The sequence below is a fragment of the Balaenoptera acutorostrata genome, chromosome 13, assembly GCF_949987535.1.
Source record: "Balaenoptera acutorostrata chromosome 13, mBalAcu1.1, whole genome shotgun sequence".
In the NCBI taxonomy this organism is placed as follows: Eukaryota; Metazoa; Chordata; class Mammalia; order Artiodactyla; family Balaenopteridae; genus Balaenoptera; species Balaenoptera acutorostrata.
Window position 1 is genome coordinate 80,536,912 of NC_080076.1, and position 26,450 is coordinate 80,563,361.

Sequence of the window (26,450 nt, forward strand, 5' to 3'; positions counted from 1 at the left end):
AATCTGTCTACATGATGTCCCATAGAGAAAGTGGACACACTTTGTGCCTTTCCTGCCTTCTTGCAAGGTACCAGCTCCTCCACCTTTCTGTCTACTTTATTCCTCAAAAGAAGATCAAGATTGTTCCCATAGGCTCTACAGGATAGCCCAGAACAATACCTTTCTTTGAACTTGGAGTATTCTTTCTGTATCACTCATCTGGACCCTCAGGACAGCACCTTGCTTAATATTATTCAAGTTGGGGCATTTCTGTCTTCTCTGCATACCTAGTCCCACCCGTGAGAACAAGGTATGTGTTAGCCTCTGAACAGTCCTGAAGAGGACCCAGCAGATCACTTTTTTGTATTAATAGTAGGCACTGAGTGTGCTTTGAGAAATGGGGGCGGGGGGGGAGTCATTTTATTATAATTAACGCACTGTTTTGGATTATCTAAGCTACTGCTGGTTTCACATACCTCCAAAACACTCTCATTGACCTAGATAAATTAACATCAGTAGAGCCTAAGACTAATCAGGCAAAAGCCTTTTTTAACCGCCAACATAAAAAAATTTTTTTAATTGTAATATACAGATTTAAAATTGTGCTACAAACACTTAGTTCCATTAAGTAGTACTGCTATGTTATTACTAACACAAAAATACAAACAATAGTTAGTATTTACTACTTATGGAAAGAGGTTAATTTGATTAAACTTCTCTGCTCTTAAAATCTTTGGAATTTGGTGCCCCGGATGTCTGGAGCATGACTGCCTGGGGAAGAAAGCATGATTGAGAAAGCAAGAGGCTTTGACAACAGCTTAGTTAAGTCTTAGACTAAGAAGGGCGTTCCCAGGGTCTCATTAATACTCAGCTAGTCTAACAGAGGGCTGCTTTGGCGAAGGCAGACAAGGAAGACTGCTTAAACACACAACAAAGCAACTGAGCCTTCTACAGTACTAAGCTGCCGAAAGGGCAGATTCCTCTCCTTATAGCTCTTCCATCTGACACTCCTTCAGCATTAAGACTCATCACAGCAGCACACAGCCAAGCTCTGCTTTACAGTGAACTATTCAATTATAAACAGCGTGAGGACAAGGGCCACATCACTTCTGTCCATTGTTAAACCCCTTGCATCTAGCACAGTGTATGGCATACAGCAGGCTCTTCTAAAAGGGGGGCGGGGGGGAATCTATGTATATGTATACATATATGCTGAGTACAATAAATGGATAGCAAGAACAAAGAAAAGCGTTTTCACGCTCACCATCACAATGTCATATTGATTTTTTACAATATGACCTGAAGATAGTTTTTAAATTATGTTAAATATAAGCTATCACATTAATAAATTTCCCTGCATGGCAGGATTACACATAGAATATTTAATATTATTTCTGACCAGATCTGAGCTTAACTTATAAACAGTTTTTAAGAATCTGAAGAAAATACGACTGCAATACAGTAGAATCTCCTTCTGCATTCTGGCAGCACATCAAAAAACCTGTCCCAACAGGCCTAATATTGCATGGTCAGCGAAGAGGAAAAGTGAAAGGAGTCTTCTACTTTGCTGCTTCTCTGAAAAGGGAATCACATTAGGCCATTAAGTAGTCAGATACATTATTTTATTGCTTGCAAAACCCTTGGGTAATAAAGAATGAGTACAAATTGCCACAGGCAGTTTTGGAGGAAAAACAGAACTGTGCAAAACAATGACAGCTGCTCTATGCAGCACTGGACAACTGCAGTAAAGAAAACAGTGCATCAGTGGTAGTTTTTCTGCTCAAGTAGAGCACTCGGCCATGTGTGAGAAGGAGCTATATAAGCACGTAATTCTGCAGAATCTGGGTGTAAATGCATAAGGAAGAGAAAGGTGAGAGAAGAGGGAAATTTATTTTATAAAAGCGATCACAAGTCAGATTCAGTCACACACATGCATTTCCATTCTCTTCTAAATAAGACTACCATGGGCAGCCACCATGAAAAAAGCACATGCCCCTGGGAAACACACAGGTAAAAAGGTCAATACTCTTTATTGGAGGGAACATTAATATTTTCCCATGAAAATAATAAGACATAAAAATAAAGAAGGATATTTCTTTAACGTGGCCTATGATCTAAGAAACCAACTTAATTTCTAGACAAAGAAAACCAATTTGTGTCACATCTTGTACAGGAAAATAGCAAGAATGAGTGACTTATTTTCATGGGATTCAGAGAATAAAACTGGACTCTTACCTTTAACCTTGCTTAAAAGATATAAAATATCAGATTTACTTCTAAAGACCACTGCTTTACTTTAACCTCTTTATTGTGCAATTTTAAAGTACTGTGTGAGATCTTTATTTTATACACTACTATACTGTTAAATTTTTAGAAAAAATTATAAGAACCCTTCAATACTATGGTTATAAAAATGTAAGAGCTTTACTTTTAAGTTCATATAGAATCTCATTACAAAATCATGTAAGAGTTTTATCTGTAACAAAACCCAGAAAACCCTTATTTATGAATTTTCAACTTTCAAATTTTCATTTTAAATAAGAAAAGTCTCTTTAGCAAAAGAATCAACTCTACCACCTACCAACAGATGGCACAGGTGGTCACAAGCAGCCACTCCAGTATCTGCTATCTCATCCTCTATAATCAGCAGGTTCATGTTTAGTTTTACGGAGTTTTAATAAGACGACTGACCCTATCGTGTTTAACAAACAAAAAAGCAGGACAAAGAAAAAATGTGTAGTCTACGTAAATAAAATCCGAGATAATTTTTAAAACTAAAAGTGATGAGAAAATGATGAACATCAGTGGAAATAACTGTGGAGGATACAAAGTGAGCCCTGCACTACTGGAAACAACAATAATCAACATGAGTTAAGGTCAGGAATTCCCTGGCGGTCGAGTGGCTAGGACTCAGTGCTTTCACTGCCAGGGGGAGGAGGCTGGGGTTTGATCCCTGGTTGGGGAACTAAGATCTTGCAAGCCACATGGCGTGGCCAAAACGAAACAAACAAAACAAAGCAAGAGCTAAGGAAAAGGTGTAAGATGGGAAAACACAGTATGAAGAATAGCATCAGTGTTTGAAAGCTTTCTGGCCCAATAATACTAATTCAGGAGAATTTAGAGGATAAACAGAATTAAAATATTCAGAGGAAGAATTCAGTGAATGGGCTCAAGGCCAGATGAAATCTACACAACACTGAAATGGGTGCCACAACAACGTAGCTCTCTCTGACACCTATGCTGATCATCCGGACGGGAGTTTACCTGCTTCAACAATTCTAAAATGGTCCACATTAGTATGCCTTGGGAAAAGACACTTGGGTAGCACTTATATTGGCAAGAGCATTCCTGTAACACAGATGATGGGAAATCAGAAAATTCTAAGCAGGCGAGATAAAAGTCAAAAAAAACATTTTGACTACATACTCCTATCAGCTAAATAATAAATGAGCACACATCCCCCAATATGTGTCCATTTGCTTACATTCTAATTTTCTACACATAACTCTGTATTTCATTGACTCTAAGAAATGATAAATTGCAGATACTGTCATTTTATTAACCACTAAGGAATAAAAAACACTAATTAATTCTTACGTAAGAAACACCACAATTTGAGATGTTAAAATGCGGGGGGTGGGGAGGGCGGGGGATACATCTTAGAGCCAATGAAATGTAGTATGTGGTTAACACTAACCTATTTGTAAGCTCTAAAACATCCACAAAGTTGGAATTTTAAATAGAAAGGGAAAAAAGAAACAAAGTAACATTTTTATTTGTGCACTTTAACAGACTGCCTTTTGCACACAAGTTTGGAGATCCTTATCAGAATACAGAATGAAAGAAAGAAACTGGTAGAAGATGATGTTAGATCTCAATAAATAAATGCTTACTGAATGAAGAAGTAGATGCTTTATCTCCTCTATTACGTTTATTACACATCACATGAACATGATCTGTGATGAACTCAACAAGAAAAAAGGAGGAAAAGCAGACAATAAATATTTCTCGTAAATTACCACCCCTCTTAACTTCTTCATTAGAGTAAATGTAGGGGTAAAGAGCACAGATTTTAGAGCAGAACAACTCAATTTGTAGCATGACTATGCCACTCACTATGAAAAACACCATGGATACTTCAGTGTTCTCACCTATAAAATGAAGGTAACAGTTCTTACATCACAGGATTAAAATGGGGGATCAAATGAGTAAATGCACATAAAGCTTTTAGCAGATTCTCAGAACGTAACAAGACTCAATAAATGGCAACACAGGGATCATATATGGGAATTAATTTCACCTTTTAAATTACTTTAGATTACCTGAGGTGACAGGTGCAAAAATGATATTTGAAAGTATTTGACTTAAAACCAGTCTTATTCACCAAGACCATGTTTAGATGTCACTCTAACACAAAATATTCATGGGATGAATCCTTAAATCAAAATCCATTTTTATCTATAACCTTGAGGGAAGATCAAATAAGGGAACAGCACCAAAAATTACATACTGCCTTCTTTATTTGACATCAGGATCTGGGTGGTGGGGTGCTTTGTTAATCTAGCCCTGGGGAGGCCTCAGATGTGTCTGACAGCTGACAATACTAATGGGACAGCAAAGTACACCGTCAACAACACAAAGCCAGAAGAATCTCCAAAAACAGCAGGGTTCATTTTAACAAGATACGGTCTTCTTAACAAGTGTCTTTAAAAAAAATAGGAGTTTAAGTAAGAATTTATTGATAATCTGTTCTGTAAGAATGTATTCTATTGATTACCACTTTTCAAACACTAACATTTTTCAAATATAAACACTCCTGATATATGGTTTAGAATTTCCAAAATGGTCAACTAAAGAATTCTACCTGGGCATAAACCCAAATGTGGATGATGAAATATTGACAATGTTTGTGGTAAACAGGAATCACTGGCCTATAAATTTGTTTCCTGACCCCTGCTGCCTCTGTTTATTTTATTGCCTTAGGATTGGCAATAGCTTTTCTCAGAATAAGAAATCTGAATTCTATGTACTACCTTGAACTGACTTGCCACATATGCTTTTCAGAATGTCAGTGTTTTGGATTTGAACTCTTAAATTACATTTTAAGGACACTCAGTCTGTGCTCTCTCTAGAACTGTTAGGATTCTAACCTGAAATAATACCGGTCTGTTACTGTTGTGCACAACCATATGCTAGCACCGGCATCACCTTTTATGTACTCATGGTGGTCCACATTAAAAAAGTGTATGTTTCCAAGATATAAAAATCGAATGGGGGAAAAAAGGCAGGGCCCCAATTTGAGGTCCACCACCAGAGAGCTCTGGTTGTAACATGGGAAATAACCGGGGCACAAGGCCAAGGTACTCAAAAGAATGCAGCACTGATGTCATGACCTAGCCCATGAGAATGATAAAGGTGTTGCTTCCAAAAGTGACTGAGAAAAACTCAAGGGCCAAGGAATATGGAGGTTCTAGCTCATTTGAAGATTTAACATCTTCTCCCTGCAACAGCTCATAAGGTAGATGCTTCTTATCAGCCAGAAACTTAGTGGTACAAATGGATAATAATAACAAAGGAATCCTAAACAGCCCTGTTAAAGCCAATACTTGGAACCAAGACTTGTTAGCCAAACTCATCCCTCATTTAAAACAATCCTAGCTTTAGTCTTTTTCCCTAAAAGATGATGCCTAGCTTCCTTCACTCTTCAAGTCCTGATGAGTTTTTTCAATTGGCCTGGTCCCCATCTCCAACCAGCAGGTGCACTGCCTGGTCTAGTGGTAAAACCCTGCCTGACCCACATTCTTGCCCAGGCTACCCAGTCTCAACACATGCCTATCAGAACCCGCCAAAGTCAAGGGCACTGAGGTATGAGCAGAGTTACGGGAGAGCAGAAGGTATGAAGACAGGCTCAAAGCCCAGCCCCCTTTAACTTGCTGGCTGTCCAACTTTGAGTAGGTTACTTAACCTTACTGCACCTTAGGTTTTACATCCATAAACTGAGGATAATTATTACCTAATAGAATTATTATCAGGATTAAAGAATCGGTGAAAAAATGCTTAGAAGAGTAGTACACAGTATTACTTTAATCAATAAATGTTAAGATATTATTTCATTTATATTATATATGAACAAAAGGCTTACTGCAAAAAAATACTGCAAGAGTATTATTTGTTCCTTATTTAACCAGCTTTACAAAAGAAATAAAAACTAGTTAATGTCAATTATATCTCAATAAAACTAGAAAAAATTTAAAGAAATAAAAACTATAACAGGATTAGTCATTAATTCATCTATTCATGTATCACCCACTGACTTACTGAAATCCTACACAAAAGACTGGGCCCTGTGCTTAACACATTAGTCATCAGTCAAGTATCAGTCAAGCAGGGGTTGGGGGAGAGAAGGGGGTACTTCATGGCCACAAAAAATAATTATAAGAATCCATCCCCTCCTGCTATTCTTGGTTCACAGCCTTCACAGAATCAGTGTCAGGTATCATTTTGTCCCACACCTTCATTTTACAGATAAAGAAACTGGTATTTAGAAAGAAGATTTGTACAGAACCTTTATCATTATTAATAAGTTATTTTGTATGTATGTAAGCATCATGTACATTTGGTATTCTTGATTACTTAGAAGCACATGTTAGATATTATTAAGAAACCTCAATAGTGAAAATATAAATCCATATTTGAACAAATATTTTTGCGTAGCTATTGAAAATTAAGGGAGGTCCCAGCTTTTGGCTAAATATAAATAATATAACTAGAAACATCAATGAAAAAAAGAGTTTTTTCCGTAATGCCATTTGTCAGAAATGGTATTACTAGGTGAAAGAATAACATGAATTTTACAGTTCTCATTTTGTGGTACCATATCACTATTTAGAAAGACTGGATTTATTGACATTTTTTTTGAAGAGTAGCAATAAATGAGTAGGCTACCCTTAAATATCACCAGCCTTGGTTTTGTCCATTTTATTTATTTTTGCTTCTTTAATATATGTGAATGGGTACCTCCCATTTGTTTCCATCTGCATTTGTTTTAAGAAATAGGATGGATGAACAAAATACTTTTCTTGTAAAGTTTGTTATAAAGATTATTGTTAAGACTGACTGAGGGACTCCCTGGTGGCACAGTGGTTAAGAATCCGCCTGCCAATGCAGGGGACACAGGTTCAAGCCCTGGTCTGTGAAGATCCCACATGCCGCAGAGCAACTAAGCCCGTGTGCCACAACTACTGAAGCCTGCACGCCATAACTACTGAAGCCCGCGTGCCTAGAGCCCATGCTCCACAAGAGAAGCCCCCACAATAAGCCCATGCACCGCAACGAAGAGTAGCCCCTGCTCGCCACAACTAGAGAAAGCCCACACGCAACAAAGACCCAACACAGCCAAAAAAAAGAGGCTGACTAAAACTGAGTCTTTGCTTCATAAATAATGGCTGTTTTTATTTATCAACCATTTGTACAGAGGAGAATGGTCTAATTAATGTTTTCAGTTTTAGTATTTTCTGGGTATTATACTTTATATATTTATCATGATCAGACTGTTGCTTTTCTTTTTTTAGTATTGCTGGTTTTGAAGTACTTTTTGAAAAAATTTTAATGAAACCACCAAAATACAGATAAATTATTATTACTTCAATAGGGTTTTCTTAAATCTTTATTTTAAAGTACAGCCAAGATAAATAAATTTTTCTGATGTATTTTTAATGAGGATGTTTCATTCCACATTTGACTTCAACATATATATCTTGAATTATCAGTGTCAGGTTTTTTCCATATTAACACACTTTTCTCAGTTTATTATAATGTTCTTTTTCCCAATAATTTTATTTCACCCAAACAGGTATTTGTTATATTCATATACAGTTGATTCTATTCTCAACTATGTATCCTGCGTAACTTTTTTTTTGTGTGTGGGGGGGAGTTGCTGGGTTTTAAGATCATAAAATTTAACCAACTTGTACTTTTTTAATGTCTTAGAAACAGGTGATACAATCCCACATATGTCCTTTTTACCCATTACAATCATGCCTGATTATTTTTGCATGCATACTTGACTATAATTATGTCAAGTTTTATATAGCATAAGCATCAATCACTTTTGACATGATGCATTAAGGGATAGACTAGATAAAATAACTGCCAGGGGACATGTCCAAATGCAAGGGCTATTATAAGACAGGCACTTATAATCCCAACACACATTTTTGGACAGCCCAGAATTAAATCTCAGATCCACATCACTAGCTGTGTGACCTTAAACAAATCACATAATCTCTCGTCTGTAAAATAATCATCTCTCTCTAAAGGTTATTATGAGGATTACATGAATGTTCACTTGACTAATAAACAAACATTAAATATGTCAGGCACTCTTCTAAGTACTCTGTAAATATTAACTCATTTAATTCTCATAACAATCCTATGACGTAGGGACAACAATTACCGTTCTTTCACAGATAAACTGAAAAAAGAGGTTAGGTAACTTTTACTTGCCTAAGGTCACACCATTAGTAACTGGGAAAGCTAGGGTTTGAATCCAGGCAGTCTGACCTCAAAGCCCACGCTCTTAAGCACCACACTTAAGTGTCTCTCAAAATACTGAAAAGCACTTGCTTGGCACCCAGCATAATGATAACAATGATGATAAAGCACACAGCGCCCAGCCTAGCATCGAAACATACAGTCCCCTAGAGGCCCAAAGATGGCTGGGGGCCCCAATGTTGATCAAGATGACATATAAAATACACAAGTACTTCTAGATTAAAATTACACAGTACAGAAATCTCTAAAAATACAAATTAATAATACTGCTTTAAGAATTTAAAAAGAAATCACTAATGAACTATACTATAAATCATTCTCCCACTGAGAGCCTGGTTTTTCTCTTAACATTGTTAAATGAATCTTAAAAATAACTAGCAGTTGATATTTTGGTACTATCAACATTTAGCACTCAATTTCAATTATAAACTAGAGGTACTAATTTTTAAAAGGAAGTGCTCAAGTGTACTTTATTACTATAAAGATTCAGAAGAAAATTAAATGTATTATTTTATGTTTACTTTTTAAAAATACCAGTATTATTTGTTCTGATTAATAATGTAATATATGTTCATGATAGAAAGCTAAGAAATGCAGGGGGTTTGGGAGAAGAAAACAAGAATCACCAGTAATTCAGTATCATCGTGTACAGTTTGAGATATTTAATTTTCAGATGATGACAGCTGCTTTCTTTCAATTCTGAAAACAGATGAAATTTCATGAACTAAAGTAATTATTGTCAAGGTGCTTCAAAAAGAAATGTTCTTCAATTAAGTGAGAAACATTAACTCCACTTACTATTGTTTTAAATAATGAATGTTTTCTCCACTCTTTATGCTTAATATAAACTAAGTTCAGTCAACAGACATGATTGACTGAATCCGACTAAAATGTTTTTTTAAACAATTTAAACAAATTTTGATAAAATCAGTCACATGTTTAAAAACTGATTACTAATTAATGACAAACACTGGAATTAAAATTAATTCTCTTCCACAGTACAGATAAGGCCAAATCACTCAATTGGTATCGCTTAAGCATAACATGTTTTAGCTTGGTTCCAGATATGCTAACAAATTGGAAGAGAAAAGTAACTTTTGTTCTTCCAAATGGAGTACCCTATGAAAAAGAACTTTCAGGCAAAACCAATACTATTTAGATGAACACCTATTCAAAAGGCATTTACACTTTCAGTATATTAACATCAATAGTCCTCAGAGGCCAACCTTCAAATTCCATCAAAGGGCAAGGAAAATAGTGTTAAAAAGTATTCAAGTAAATTGCCCTTCTCCTCCTGCACCTGTACCCTGATAGTCTTACGGAATCTTTCTGGGTTTTCTACCATAATAAAGGCTTATTTGATATGATTTTATCTTACTCTAATTTACAGGACAGATAAGATTCTTTATGTACCTTCCAATTTTCCAAACTAGTAACAATTAAGACTTAATGCTTAAAATAATTCTTTTAAATATCTTTTTTTGTCATTTGAAATCCGTTAATTTAATTTTTTTTTTTTTTCTGGGAAGGAGGGGTAATTTTAACTTAGTTAAATTAAATAAATTAATTTAATTTAATTTTAAATCCATTAATTTGAGTCACCTCAAATAAATCAGGTTAGTAAAGGCACTCCAATACTGTGGTAATTCAGTATTCACATCAGTTTTGGGAAGCGACTCCTTACACTTCAGGAAATTAAACTTGTAAAAGCTTTCAGCTTCTATACCTTATTTGATTTAATGTTAATCAAGCTAGCACTGGTTTTTAATATATGTTCAAACAGGTTTCTAAGCAAGTTGTTGATCTGCTATGTGAAGAATAAGCAGGCTTGCCATTCTGCCAGACACTCTTGTTAATGACCCTTTATGCCCTGTCTTTAACCACACTGTTTAAACACAAGGAATATTTTTTTTATATTTCATACACAGTGACAAAACAAAGCAAGAATTCTTTCGATGAATGAATTTTATAAAACCGGAGAGTTCCCTTAAACTTCACAGATGTTTATGTACCCATGGCTGACTGCACACTATATTACACTGTATGTCAAGGTGACTGGTAGATACATTCCTGCCAAATCTTGGCCAGTAAACATTATTTTACACAGGCCCTTAAAACTACTATCCCGCTTAACACTACACCACCACCAGGACCACCACTTAAATTCCAACCAGCTTCCTGCCCCAAACTTCATACTCCAATTTCCAGCCATACCCCACCCCCGGTATGAGGGGGACTGTTGGCTTATAAATCAGCTCACTAAAGTATGCAGGACAGAGTTGTAATCTGATCTGAAATGTATGAGAACCTGGTTCCATTCTGCAACTTTACATAATTTTTAAATTTCCCTTTAACTGAAGGAAAAGGATTAACAGGAAACCTGGCACTTGATTGCACCAAACACTGCACAGGGCACAAGTAGATTCTTGTCTTGCTGGGAAAGGTAGTCAGGACTAGCCACCCAACACAATAGCTTTTGAGTCTGAAGAAAAACCGCTTGATACTCTGAGGACAGAATGAAACTAAAATTAAAATCTTAGACATTTATTGTGGAAAAGTCCTTAAAATGATCTGGTCCAACCCCCTCATCTTAACGAACTGTAGTGAAAAATTAGTGTAAATTACTTCAATCCAAATATTCAAGTATCTGCTGTGTGCTGGGTATTAGTTTATGGATTAGATTTTTAAAAGAGACTTCTTGAGTACACACATGAAACACACCTGTTTATGATACACAGTTCACTTTTAAGCCTATAAGATGAGTTGAGAGGCAGTATGGATTAGTGGGAAACACAGAAATCTGGAACCACTTACCGGAATTAAATACTGTGGAGCTCTACGCAAATCACTTAACCTCTTATTTAAAAAGCTAAGGGGACTTTCTTACCTCACAGGTCCTTCCAGCTCCAGTAACATAACAAATCGGATTCTTTTATTAAAAAGTAGCATTGAGTAGTTTGAAAGTCCACACTTGGAAGCTAGGAAATTGGATTAAGATGGAAAATGTTTAATTTTCCTTAATTTTATGGTAGATTACAGAAAAATTACTATTACAGAGATACAATATTAGAGTCTTCTGAATAAAATTCTGAAAGAATATGTAAAAGACCATTCATAGGGACTATCTCGTGCGAGTCTGGGAGCAAAAGAGGTGAAGAGGGAGGTTTTTGTTGCCTTCGAAACTACCTACCTTTTTCAAGGGCATGTATTACTTTTATCATTTTTTTAAACCTCCAATTTTTAAAAAACTTATGAGCACTTAAATCATAGAAGGCAATGTAACGTAGCAGAAAGTACAATGTACTACAGAAGGGGAGAAAAGATCACTAGTCTGCCTCTCTAGCTCCGTGACCTTGGGGAGTATACTTGAGCTACAGCATTCTAGCTGTCTCATGAAAACAAGAATGAGACTGCTCAGTGTGTTAACTATCCCGCTGGGCTCAATTTTATATTAACTGGTCTTAGGTTACTTTTCTCTCATTTAGTCATTAAGTGCGTCCATCAAACACTGAAAGAACAGCAGGAACTAAACAAAAGTAAGACAGAGTGCAAATTAATTTCCCTATAATAAAAATAATTAACAGCCAAAAACAATCTAACAGAGTTCTGGAAATGTTTATTTTGCTGAAGAAAAAGAAGGGATAAAAGATAAACTTGGTGAAAACCCAAAATCTATTACTGAGAAAGGTAAATAAATATATACTCAGACCTTGACCTGAATGTTTTATGAGAATGCTTTCCAAACATATGTCAGTAAAGTAATTAAATTAAAAAATTATTATCAATCACATAAATTACAACTCTGCTGGGGTTAGGATACTGTCTTCTGTTTCTTAATTGACTGATGGTCAAACTTTCTGTCTCTAAATACTAACCCCATTATTGATCTTCCTAATGATGGATGTGAATGCATGAAATTATTCTTTGTAGCTTAACATTCATCCTATTATCAGAGAAAAATAAGGTTTGTCATTGTATTGTCCTTCCCAGCTTTATGTGACCAATAAAAGGGTCATGTGGTTATCAAAGCAGCTTTCTCAAAACTTATTATTAACATGCATCTCTCTATTGTATTCTTCTCCCATTTCACATCCCATGAAAAAAAAATACTGTTAAATATTAAAACTTAAAAGTTTTCTTAAGGATTTAAGCTATGTTCAATTTTTGAGGTTTGAAAGGATGCTGCTCTTTTTCTTACACCTCACCTAATAGATAAGTGAATAAAAGAGGGGAAAGTAATATTTTTCTCCTCCGTAATTCTAAATTTGGCTAAATGCCACAAATAAATTGTATTCTTAAATTTACTATTAAGTACCAGTCACTGAATATTTAGGCAAAGCTTCAAAAGACAGACAGAAATTCACCTCTCCATACCCCTGATCTCTATTCCTTTGACCCAAGGATTCAAACTGATACCTAGAAAGACTTCCAGTTTGACAGCTCTAGGGGAATATGCAAACCATGTAACTACCACAAGGGAGCCCTCAACTGAGCAGCTGCCAGCTTAGCCCCTTAGGGCGAGTGCCCTGACCAATGCCCAAGGCCCGGAACCTCTTTCTTCCTTCTAAATATGCATTGAAATTTCCTATTAGGGGCTTTATTGTGCAAGCAAGGTCCAGAAGAAGCATGATTAGGAATCTCCTTCAGAACCTTGAGCACAGCCATCTCTGCAGTCTTCTCTTTGTGTCCCTTCTCCACAAATAGTTTTTCCATTGTTTGCAGTTAGCCCAGGAACTAAAAAGTGAATCATTTGTTTTTTATTTGTTTTGGAAGAAGACAGTACTTATCATTTGTTTGCTAAGATTAAGGGCAAGGAAAAAAAAAAAAGATTAAGGGCAAGAGCCTTGGCAGCACAGAGACCTAGCTCTGCCCCAGTAGCAGTCTCATCTCCCCGTCTCTCACCACCACTCCTCCTATCACTGACCTCACAGGGCTGCTGTGAGGAGTAACAAGACACAAGTACCTAGCAAGCAGTATGCAGAAAGGTCCTGTCCCTCTCCCGGAAAATGTGCTCTTAGCTCTGGCACTTTCTTAGTCTTTTACTGAAATTCTCTAGGTCTCCACGTTCTCATCTGTAAAACCAAAGTAAATAACACAAAGCTCCAGGTATATAGTGAAGACTGGAAATAATTTATGTTGAGCATTTAGCACAGTATCTCAATAAATAATAGTCTTAAATTAAACAAATATTAGCTCCCTTTCCTTCCAACTTGAAGTTGTTTTACTGAGTATCTCTATCTTGGTTGCTTTTTATTCTACCATTTCAATTTGTCTTTCAGAGCACATCCAAACCTGTACTGTGGACTCTAGGAAGCATGATTACCTTTCTACTGGTACCTTCTCTTCAAGTTTGAAGTAGAGGCCAACGGATTAAACCCATACAGAGAGGCTATAGTGGCACCAGGGAGCGCTATAAGGAAATTCACTTTAATGCTATAATCAGGCTTAGGTGCTTCTCAACTGCAATAATGTGAGGCATACCCTAGCTTCAAAAAAATTTTATCATGAGCCATTAGAGCTTGCAGGTTGTAAATGCTAAAATCCTTGGCAAGAGACAAAATATGACAATACAAAAGGCACTAACTAAAAACAGTCCCAGGATATGTTAATAAAATCTGCAGAAGCAAGGAGGCAAGAGCAACAGGGAAAAGTTATACATGAATTGCCATAATTTAGTGGCAAGTTTGGACTGGGCCATCAAAAGAAGGCTTGGTATTCCTGTTTGAGATCTTTAACTCTCAGGACAACGCTTATTGGTGGCTCTTTTGCAATTCTTAAATTCTAACAAGCAACTACTCTATTTAGTCATTAATAAAACAACGTTTTAAGTTTATTGTTTTAAGTACAGTTAATCTTCAGTTCCAGGATCGGTTTGTTCCCATTTCTTTGAGGTCATTTCTCGGAACTGTAGCTTATGTCATGGCTACAGTCTGGTCATCATGTAGTTAACGGCTTTCACCTGGTGGGGTTTTAGTATCTATAAGACAGCTCACAGGGTATGGCTCAGAATATTATCTATAGCCCTTGAGGAGGAGCTAAAGGTCCTTGACTTTGCTTAATGAGTAAACTATTATTATTTGGTCTCCTTTGACTGTTTTCCTTTGTTTCTGCATTTTCTCATTTCTCTGATTAAACTTATTCTTTGGCTAAAGTTTTTCCACAGACAAAAGGCAGGCTGAGGACATGGGTGGGGGCAGGGGGAGGACCACAGGGTCCTGCTCCATTTCACAGTCACCTATTTTTTGTAAAATAAAGTTTTATTGGAACAATCTATTGCCCATTTGCTTACATATTGTCTATGGCTGCTTTCACAGTGCAATGTCGGACTTGACTAGTTTTGACAGAAACCATATGCCCTGCAAAGCTGAAAATATTTACTATCTGTAGGAAAAGTTTACCTGCTCCAGCCTAAGAATAAAATGCAGACAAACAACATCTTTGTTGAAATTTTTTAAAGTATAGGAATGCCGAGCAGGCAGCAGGTCAAAACTATTTTCAAAATAACACGAAGACATTATTTATCCTTTTCACTCTTAATTTTCTCCAAGTGCACAATGGAGTTTTCCAGAGGCTACATCGTGTGTGATGTCACAACAGACTACAAGCAGAAGCAGACACAAGAATACAGCTGTTTCCCTTAAGCCAGAGTTTAAAGAGATTTGCAAAAACAGTGCCACTCTTCTGACTAAATATTTTTTTCTTTTAGAAAAGTGTTATTTTAGTTAAAAAGGTTGTGTTAACATATAATGGGTTTGTTACTGTTATTTTAAAAAGTCATAAATATTTTAACTTTTCTCAGTTTTAATTCTTTGGAGTAAATATTAATAAGTATAACCCAATAAACAAAAGCTCTTTTGGGTGCTCAGTTAACATTTATAGGTGTTTTGACAACAAAAAGTTCAAGAATCTGCTATACTATAGCTCTAGTGCATCACAGCAGCATGATTAACTGGCCTACTAGAACAGTCAATACACTGGACAGAGGCTGTGGATAAACACAGAGTAGTTTATTAATCATGGACATTACCAGGACAATCAATGACAACACCACCATCCCTCAAGCTGTTTTCGAAGGAAAATTTGACAATGCTCATTAGGAGCTCCTCAGGGGACTTCTTAAGACATTTACTCAAGGGACTTCCCTGGTGGTCCAGTGGTAAAGGATCCACCTTCCAATGTAGGGGATGCGGGTTCCATCCCTGGTCAGGGAACTAAGATCCCACATGCTGCAGGGCAACTAAGCCAGCGTGCTGCAAACTACAGAGCCCATGCGCTCTGGAACCCGCGTGCCACAACTAGAGAGAGAAAATCCGCACGCCACAACTAGAGAGAAGCCCATGCGCCACAACGAAAGATCCCGCATGCCTCAAAGAAGATCCCATGTGCTGCAATGAAGACCTGACACAGCTAGCTAGCTAGCTAGCTAAATAAACAAACAAATAAATAAAAGAAATTTATTCAAAACTTTGAAGTAAGGTCAGTGGAAGACAGCTTGTCCTTTCAATGCCATATAGGGGAAATGCCCATCCAAGGATTATCTAGTGCCTCGGTTCCTCAACTGTGCACCAAACCCCCCAAAACACTGCAGGAAATTCACATGGATGTGGTGGGATATTTTAAATTTGGTGGTGGTGGGGGGGTGTCTCAGCTGTGACTATGACATAAAGTAAAATCAGTATGGACAGGAAATAAGAGTAGTAGCATCCAATCTGATTCCAAGGTTTGAGAAGTTGTACAGTGCTCAACAGGCATACATGTCCTATTTATCAGCAGTTCTGGGTAAGAAGAAAATACATTTTATTCTTTCAATTTATGTTCATTGTTTGTTCAAACAGCTACTAAGTTGTAGGTACATATATACCTATTAATTTTCTAGAAAAACCTAGCTACTCAAATACTCTTTGAACTGGTTTTCACATCTTACCTGTTCTTTCACTAATTAATGAGTTGATTAAAATGTATGCCATTTGTTCATTTTATATTTGCATTAGAGTCCAAATTTTACCTTTCTTTAAATTATACTTTAGTGTGCTGAAGTGACCCTTTTCCAGTGTATCTAGAAATAACTCTATTTTTAAAAGCTAAATTTTCAAGAATTCACTAAGTAATCATCAAGCACTATGGAGGGATGTATGTATAGGAATATATAAAGTATCAAGAAAGACTCCATATACATTACTATGTTCAAATAAAGGACATATCTATGTGTTAGAATTCAATTAAACTCTCATAATTCTATGTGGTTTTCTGAATTTTACAATTTTTTTAAAAAATAAATTTATTTATTTATTTATTTATTTATTTTTGGCTGTGTTGGGTCTTCGTTTCTGTGCGAGGGCTTTCTCCAGTTGTGGCGAGCGGGGGCCACCCTTCATTGCGGTGCGCGGGTCTCTCACTGTCATGGCCTCTCTTGTTGCGGAGCACGGGCTCCAGACGCGCAGGCTCAGTAGGGCCCAGCTGCTCCGCGGCATGTGGGATCTTCCCAGACCAGGGCTTGAACCCGTGTCCCCTGCATTGGCAGGCAGATTCTCAACCACTGCACCACCAGGGAAGCCCCTGAATTTTACAATTTTTAATAAATACATTCAATCCTTTTGTTATAGGAAAATACACGACATATTTTTTTAAGACGTTTGGAATGACTTATGAACACATTCTTCAAACAAAGCAGTATAAAGGAAAGCTTTAAAAAGTGAGTGAGTAATATGGAATTAAATTCCCTCCAAGGAAACATCTGAATATTATTCATTAAACACAGGGCTAAGAACAAAATAACAAATGGCCACATTTGTATAATTAGTACTTTTAATGCCAGACTATGCCAGTAAACTAAAAATATAGATAACAATTTATTTTATCCTCAACCTCCCACTTATTTTTTCTATTATTCTTCACTCCATATCAAATATTCTTATCTAGACCATTCTTCTCATTTCAAGCTACATAAGTGATAAACGTGTTTAAGAAGGAAAAAGAATAGGAAAAACTTTCCCCTTTTTGGTACCCTTATGAGGAATGGTAGGGAAAAAAGCAAAGTAAAAAGCAAGTGCATAAATGTGTTTCTAGAAGGTCTGAATGATACCTATCCAAGTGAGAAGAAAATCCTGGAAGTGGTGGTGGTTTGTAAGGAGCTTCCTTCTTTCCTCATCTGGTAATTGTGACTGCTGGATCCATTTCTGTCTGGGTCACTTTTCACCTATGCTGCCTCCTTTTATTATCCAGGGTAGCTATCTCACCTTACTACTAAAGACACTTGGCTTAACATTACCTAGAAGTGTATTTTATATGTGAAATATGGAAAATAGACTATCACGCTTTATAGTGAACCTTAATAGTCAACAGGCTTCTTTATAACTACATAGGTATATGAGACCAAAATCAAACCTATGAAAATACTTGGTGTAAAGGAGGTGAATTTTATGGAAGTTCTATCATGTGCTTTTAATGCATGGTTTATTTAAATTATATAACTTTCATATATAAAAATAATATTAAATGATCTGAAAATGGAAAAATAAAATGATACATAATGCTATTCCTGAATTATGATCATTTAATTTTGAAAAGTTGAATGGTTTCATTCATAATATAGTGAATAGTATATAAAGTGCTATAAGAATCTAGGAAGAAATTTATGAAACAGGCTTTAAATAATTTGTCTAATTATTTAGACATTCACATTATCTCATTTAATCCTCAAAACAACCTATATAAGGTAGACATCATTATACCTTTATTATTATTCCTACTCAGAGTTTAGAAAACACAGGAACAGAAACACAGGATATAGTAAGTGGATCAGTTTGACTATGTTCACTGAGAGCATAAGTAGGAGTTATAACAAAGTCCTAAACTTCTGTCATTTACTCCCATCAATAATACTTGTAATAATGTATATGTGTGTGCATCAGATTCCTAAAAAAGTCGCATGCACAAAAACTTCTAATTCCTGAAGTCATATTTATGATTCTGAATACTTACACTGCGGGTCAGGATGATTGGCCCCTACTCATCTGCCTCACCCCAGGTTCAGCTCCAATTCGGCTGCTCAGTAACTTCAGCTGTTTCTGAAAATAACTGACTTGTTCAAAGGAGTTGCAGGAGTACTGCATGCATCCTTAAAAGAGATCAGATACAGAAGGTGCCAATGGCCCAACTGAAGGCTTCTCCATGATATACTCAGAAGAATTAAAAGAGCTCTGAAACTTGGGAAGCTTAGTTTACAGAAAATCAAAGCACAAATACAGAATGCTTTGTTCTATAGCAGCTACAGAACATACCCTGTACTGTACTTCAAACACACAGTCACGTTCGAATGTATCCATAACATACTTCAACCAAAGCATCCTCTGGTTTGAAATGTACTTAGCAAGTATTTTATTGAGTCTTCACAGGGTATTTTTAACAGCATGTGTTTCTAAGGGTTGGGGGAAAGGGAGGCCTTGCCATTATTAAAGTAGTGTCCTTTAGTATTGTAATTTACCTTTTTGAACCTACAAAACACGCTTAAAATGATCAAGGTTAATACAAGACAGTACATGTTTAATTTAATACTTGAACATAATCATGTGTCCCAAACCAGTACTATAAGTTTTTAGAGACTGGGAAAAGGAGGGGCTACTGGGATAAAGTTGAAAAGTAAAAGCATATAATCCCAATTTTTCTGTTTTCACAAACTGGGTGTTTATGGGCTATCACAATGTCTTATTCTTTCCCTAAGAAACTCTAGTTGAAATCAAGGCCTAGAAATACGTAAGGACACAGCAAATCATTAGCAGAAGAAAGCTGTTATTTATTTCAGGAATGTGAACCATACTCTGATAGAAAGCTTCAGTTCTAGATCTTGAAATTATAAGTAAGAAACAAAGGAGAGGAGGTGGCATCCTACACTGAAATTGATATAATACTTTAAAGACCATTGAGACAAACTCAAAATTCTCCAGCTAATAGTCCAATTTTCTCCTTCAGTGAAACTTACCTTCTACAGTCTTTTATTTTTTAAAAATTCATCTAACATAGAAATACTTTAGTCAACTGTTTTCAATTATACATACTAAGACGTTCCTTTGTTTTCTTAGATTCTCAGTACCAGATAAACTCTGTAAACAACACTGGTCAATTTCAATGATACATAATAATCCTTCAAATGTTCCCCAACAATGTTCCCTCTAGGCTCTTCTGTGTGCAACCAATTAGAGAGGCCTCCTTCTTTCTATGAGGCCTGTTAGGATCTCAGAATGTGTTGAGTCTGCTTCCACGAGCAGAATTGCAATTCATGGGCTAGCAATGGGGGACAAAGTCCAACAGGGTATAATGTATGTTTTCTAATAGGGAATACTTGAACTAAAGTAACCATCATAAAGAGCCCAACTGCTCAAACTTGAAACTTGAACAAACCACTCAATAAGAAATAATACTGAGGAAAAACTCATGCAAAACTGACAATTGTAAGAAACAAGGATTTTAACCCATTTATAAAAGATAATATTTTAAAGGATCATCTTTTAAAATAAGAATGATAAAGAGAATGTTGTTGTCTTAATGACATAACTCAATATTTTGTTTTACATTAAATGAGTTTTAAGACCTCATTTTTTATTTTGATCCTAGAAAACTAGATTTACAACAGAAAGAAGTTCCATTCAGTTCCTCCAAACCTGTAATATCCTTTGTACTAGGGACTGTAATAGATGTTGAGTAGAATAAAAGGAGAAATAATGATGTATAGTAAACACCAAAATAAGTATGATTCTGTTTTAAAGATTCAATTTAGGAATAATGAAGGAATGGGAAAAGGAGGAAGGAGAGTGAATTCTCATCTTCCTTAGTACAAATTCAAGAGAAAAATAAAATTTTTAAAATAATAAAATTAAAAAAAAGAACAGTAAAAACATACTATTGATAGAGGTAAAATGTCAGAAACAAACAGCTAGAAAAGATGCCTCAGGGGAGCAGCTCAAAGAAGAGAGATCAAAGTTAACTTGCCAGGGAAGACAGAAAGAGTGGGGGGAAAAAAAAGAACAGGAACAAAAGAGAAAAGGAGTTTAGACTATGCTAGGAATTGTGAAGGGCAACTATGGCTGGACAAAAGGCTTCTACTGGGGAACAGGAATGCCAGATAAAGTTCAGGTAACATCCTAAACACTGACGCCGCATTATGTTCTTATGTGGGAGAGTGCTTCACCAAAAGTAGACTAACAGAAGGATACACAGAGCAGAGGGATTAGAAACATGAGCAGTTTGAAGTCAGGAGACCCAGACAGCAGAAGACTGTAACAACAGACCAGATATGAACATTATAACAAAGAGGAAGCTTCACAGTTACATAATTTAGTATTTCATCTCAGCACTCACAGCGTTCTATATTCTTTAGCCATAAATATTAAGTTATAATAATACTTCGAACTTACACAACTATTAATAAAACCCTACATGAAGTACACTGTCACTCTCTCCTGTCAGGTTCTCAGATAGGAATTTAATACTTTCTAAGAACCACTCTTAATAAATCTTTATTTTTATAATATCCTCTAACACTCCAAAAACATCAAAGAAGTAAACCAAATACTTATAAAGTACATTATGTACTTTCTGGGGACATGCCTAGATTCTACAATTTCCCTAGAATCAGAGAATCGAAAAACTGAAAAAATATTTTAGAAATAATAAATGCTAAAACTAAAGTCCAGAGGGATTCAGTAAGTCCCACAAAGTCAGATAAGTTAATGGAAGATCATCTATATTTCTAGATGGACCGGTGATCAAGGAGAGCTCTGTTTCCAGCTTAGTTTCAGTCCTCTAGCAGGAATTACAACAATGATATTCACAAAACCTCTCTAGTATATATATACATTTTTTAAATAAATTTATGTATTTTATTTATTTATTTTTGGCTGCGTTGGGTCTTTGTTGCTGCGCGCGGGCCTTCTCTAGTTGCGGCGAGCGGGGGCCACTCTTCGTTGTGGTGCACGGGCTTCTCACTGCGGTGGCCTCTCCTGCTGTGGAGCATCGGCTCTAGGCATGCGGGCTCAGTAGTTGTGGCATGCGGGCTCAGTAGTTGTGGCATGTGGGCTCAGTAGTTGTGGCATGTGGGCTCAGTAGTTGTGGCTTGCGGGCTCCAGAGCGCAGGCTCAGCAGTTTCGGCGCATGGGCTTAGTTGCTTCGTGGCATGTGGGATCTTCTCGGACCACGGCTCGATCCCGTGTCCCCTGCATTGGCAGGCAGATTCTTAACCACTGCGCCACCAGGGAAGCCCGATATATACATTTTTTAAAGGTGTATCTCTTACTGTAAGGTGTTTAAAATCCTTTTTGAAACTGACAGTATATATTTAAACTGTGAAAATAAATTATTGATATTCAGGATATAAGTTTTTTATTGTGTACTTTTTAGACTGCTAACAGGACAAAAAACAAAAACTAACAGTGATAATTGCCTTTCAGTTATTAAGGAAAAAAAGTAATTTTTAAAAAGTAAACAAGCTACCTCTGGTTGAGCTGGTCTTTCAATTTGACACTCTATGCATAATTTCTGTGAAAGTACAAAGCAGAGTGCCTGGTACATGAAAGACACTTTTAAAAACAATAGACAGTACCACTTAGTTTTATCATAGGCTCTTATTAAAAGTTTGTCTCCTCCCTTCCTAGATCCAACAGTTTTCTACTTTGCAGCTACTTATAACAAAATATAACAAGAAGTCTACATTCCTATCTTCATTTCAACTGCCATTTGTAACTCAGGCTACTGCAACCTGAAATTGACTACTGCACTGAAACTGCTCATGTTATGTCCAAAGCGGCTGCATAACTGCCTTTTAGAATGTATTTTATATGGTCTCTCTGGTAGACACAGCTGATTAATCTTGAAATTTTAAAAATTCATGGTTTTGGTGACACCGATCCTCCTGGTTCTCATTTCTCACTGACCTTTCCTAGTCTCCTTTAGGTACTCCTTTTTCTCTACCCATCCTGTAAATGTAGATGCTCCTCAGGACTCTAACCTCACTGTCTTCTCACTTTTCACACAATTCTCAAATTCAAGTGACGAAATACACAGAACCTTTTGATATATCTTCCATCAAATAAACCAGCAGAGAACGACTACATTTTTTATAGATCCACCAAAAACAGACAAAAAATATGGTAAAACTGTTATGTATGATTAATAAATCCAAGTTGTCCCATTACTTTTATTTATTAATTTCCCATTGGCTACTCCTTGTTAAAGGTACCACATCACTAATGACCTTAATTTTTCTGGACACTAGTAAGAGATTCCCTTTATCTTTCACACTGTAAGTAATTGTTTACATGTCTGTCTACCCTCTAATGAGAGATCCCTTTCCCTGACTTTTCATCTTTGCATCTCAAGAAGGAAGCACAGATGACTGGGCTATAATATAAGGAAAGTACAGGAAAGAGGAGGATGGGATAGAAAACAAGAAGAGGTGAAGCGATAGGGGAGGGTGAGGAAAAAGAGGGAATGAAAGTTTTAAAGTGCTAAAAAATATTCTCCTACATCAAAATATTTCATCTTGTTACACAAAAACTGGTTTTTTGCTACTAAAACCAAAAGACAAGGGCATCTCTTGCACATTAGGTAGTGTGAGAACATAAAAAAAGAAATTAAAGAAATAATCCCAGGCTTAAGAGTCAAGAAAATATCCAGATGAAATGACACAAAAGCACCCAAAGTGACGTACTTCCCATCGTGTATGTGCGTGTGCATCTGCTAACAGCACACACAAAGGTAATTAGAATAGTTGAAAACACGTGAGGCTATTTGGAGTATCACCCCAGAGCAGGGCAGGTTTGCTCACGAGGAAGAAATGGTGAATTAATTCAGAAAATGCACTGGCAAGTTGGTATTTGTGTTAACTCAGCTACTGTACACCTGAAACCAGGAAAGATCAAAGGTCCAAACTGTTACTGGGGGCAATCAATTACTTTGCTAAAATTGGCATTCAAAGACTAAGGAATATAAACTTCAAATTCTGTGGTAGTCAAATGTGGGTTGAAACTAGACTAAATTAGAAAATCAACACCTTTCCAATAGAAAGAAACTCCATTGGAACAACTAAATTATTTTAAAAGAACATTTTTTTTACTGGTTTGTTTTTAAGAATATTCTGAAAGCAAAGGCTTTTTCAAGTTCAACATACCTTACAAATCAGAAATTTTTTATGCTTGATGTTAGTTGTCACAACTCTTTAGGACAAAGCCAAGTTCTCTTTCCTACTTATTATATTCCCAAGGATGAGTAACAAAAGATATGCTACTATAGCAAAAAAATGATATAAATTTCTTTTATCTTCTTGAACCTGCCTGGTCAAACTTCTATAATTATCCCGAACTTCATCTCATATCCAACACTGAGAACTCTTTTAGAGTCCACCAGCAAATGATTTAGTTTTGCTATCAATACGGAGAGAAATGATAGCTCAAAAAATAATATGCTATTAATCGAGCAGGTGAAACCTAATCATCAGTATATTCATTTGTCGCCACTATTAGAATTATTTTAGCTTACATAAAAATAGTGTGTTAAATCGTCTTTTTAATCTATTGAAAAAAAGTATCTATAGGCTAACATCACTACTTTAAAAGTGTATTCCTTTTATCTGGGTCTAATGATATCAAATAAGAGAATTACTAAAAATATTAATGTGTATATACAATGTGTTTAACACTGGGCAGCAAATTTTCCTCTCCCCTGGTTACTAAATCGGTATGTACTGAAAAAAAAAAACAATTTAGCTTCAAGAAGATTAATTTGTTCTTGCTTTTTCTCAACTAAATTATAAACTAGCCACATAAAATTAACTCATTTAATCTTCACAATAACCATCTAAGATACTAATTATTATCAATTCAATAACAGCAAAAATAAAAGTTCATCCCAGAAAAATTAAACAACTTTTCTAAAAGCAAATAACTTGTAAAGAGAGGTACGGGATGTGATCCCAACTCTTCTTATTCTAAATGCCCTCCTCTACAGGGCCACTCTGTCCATCCAAAATGACTTAAGCACTGAGATCCTGTTTCAACATCCAACAAGATGCTCTATTTTCCACTCAGAGAATGAGTGGAAAAGTCATTACACCTAATAAAGCTTTATTATAGCAAATGCCAAATTTTTAAATTGAATCTTTGCGTTAAAATGTTTTCTAACTGTTAATATCTTCTAAAATCATTTTTTTAATCATCAATATTTCTACACTACAAGAAAACAAAGTTCCACGAGGTTCAACCACAAGTATAAAGTCTTAAAAATAATAAAATAACTTAATTACATTGCTCAGAAATCAACAGCCTCCCAGTTTTACACAAAATCAAATATCCAAATATATTACATGTATTATCGACATCTGGCTTGCTTAAGTTAGGAAGACTCTGAGTATCTAAATAAAGTGTAAAGATATACAAGCTATACAAAAGATCATTAAGCACATCTGACTTTTAAACATTATTTTTTACATTAAAATACTAATTGCTACTCCTTCAATCCCTTTTTTATTTCTACATTTCTTCTTCATCCCCAAATCCCTCTCAAATCATCACACAAACATCTATACCTATTGATCAAAAGTTTTAGGACTGGCTCAGTCAATTCATCAGTGACCAGCTGTGAGAATGCACACTAAGCATGGAGAGGCACACTAGGAATGGCAAAGAAGAACAATGCACTAAAACAAATCCATGTATAACCATTCAGACTCCTCGACAATAAAAGCCCAAACTTTAACCAGTAGGAAAATCTAAGTCCTCTGTAAATTTTAGGAAAATGCTAAGATGAATTATGTCCATGAAACATTCATTAGTTAGACCAAATCGATAAAAATAAAAGGAAAAAAAAAGTTCCTTTCCATCAATCAAAGCATCTTTAAACAGAATCACACCCATGCACACTAGTACCTTTTTCTAAAATCAGTTTTATCCTTTTCAGGCAAACTTTGATACACATAATACCTGTCTACTTAAATATAATTTTAAATAAATCCTAAATGTACTAAAAAGGGGGAAACATTTCAAGGAAGTTCATGGTGATTTGGGGGGGGGGAAAAAAAAGCCAGGCCCTAATTTATCTGATTTGAAAAAAGAAATCCCAATTTTCATAAATTAGATTTAGTTAATGAGGAAGTGGTTACATTGCTCAGAAATCACTTCATCAAAGCTTTAAGACAACCACTTCATCAAAGCTTTAAGACATACAGGCTGGAGAGAAGGCTGCTATTAAATCTCTTACAGGAAGAAGTGGCAGGAGTAGCCAGGTGAAATTCTGGCCAGCTATCCAAAAGATCTAATCTACCACATAAAGTTTCAAGAGCACCTGTCTGCAGCCAGAAGCTGGGACCCTTAGCTTAGGGCAAGTTCACGGATAGTAAAATAGAATCAAGATTGTGTACCCAGCTCTACAAAAATGAAATAGTCACCAACTTCCAATTAAATCTACACTGTGTTCAAAGGAAAGTGAGATAAATATTAGATTTTGACGGTTTTCATTTTTGATTCTGGCTTGATTGATCTAACACTCCATATTTGTTTAGTATCAAAGGCTGCCTTTAAAGCCATGCATATAATAAATGATGGTTAAAGGTTTAGGGTTATTTAGAGAAGTAATTCCCAGCCCTGGTTTGACAACTGTCAAGGATGTGTTGACTGACTTTTAAGGGGCATCAAACAATTCTATAAAAACTGTCACCATTTGAATTCACTCGACTGTTGATTTAAAGTTATGCCACATAACACTATAAGGAAGAAAGATAAATTAGAATAATGAAAATAACAAAATAGAGTAATTCAATTCCAAATAGTGTGGTTATAAGGGACTTAGACATGGGTTACTGACAATCATTTTTCTAGTCAAAATTTAATATTCCACAAAAATTTAATGATAGAGTACTTAATAAAATGTGATCC

General features: G+C 35.9%; 1 protein-coding gene across 2 annotated transcripts in view; it reads right to left on the reverse strand.

Moving 5' to 3' along the window:
• Nucleotides 1-26,450, reverse strand: part of MED13L (mediator complex subunit 13L) — a 290,008-nt gene that overhangs the window by 95,890 nt on the left and 167,668 nt on the right. The window lies entirely within an intron of this gene.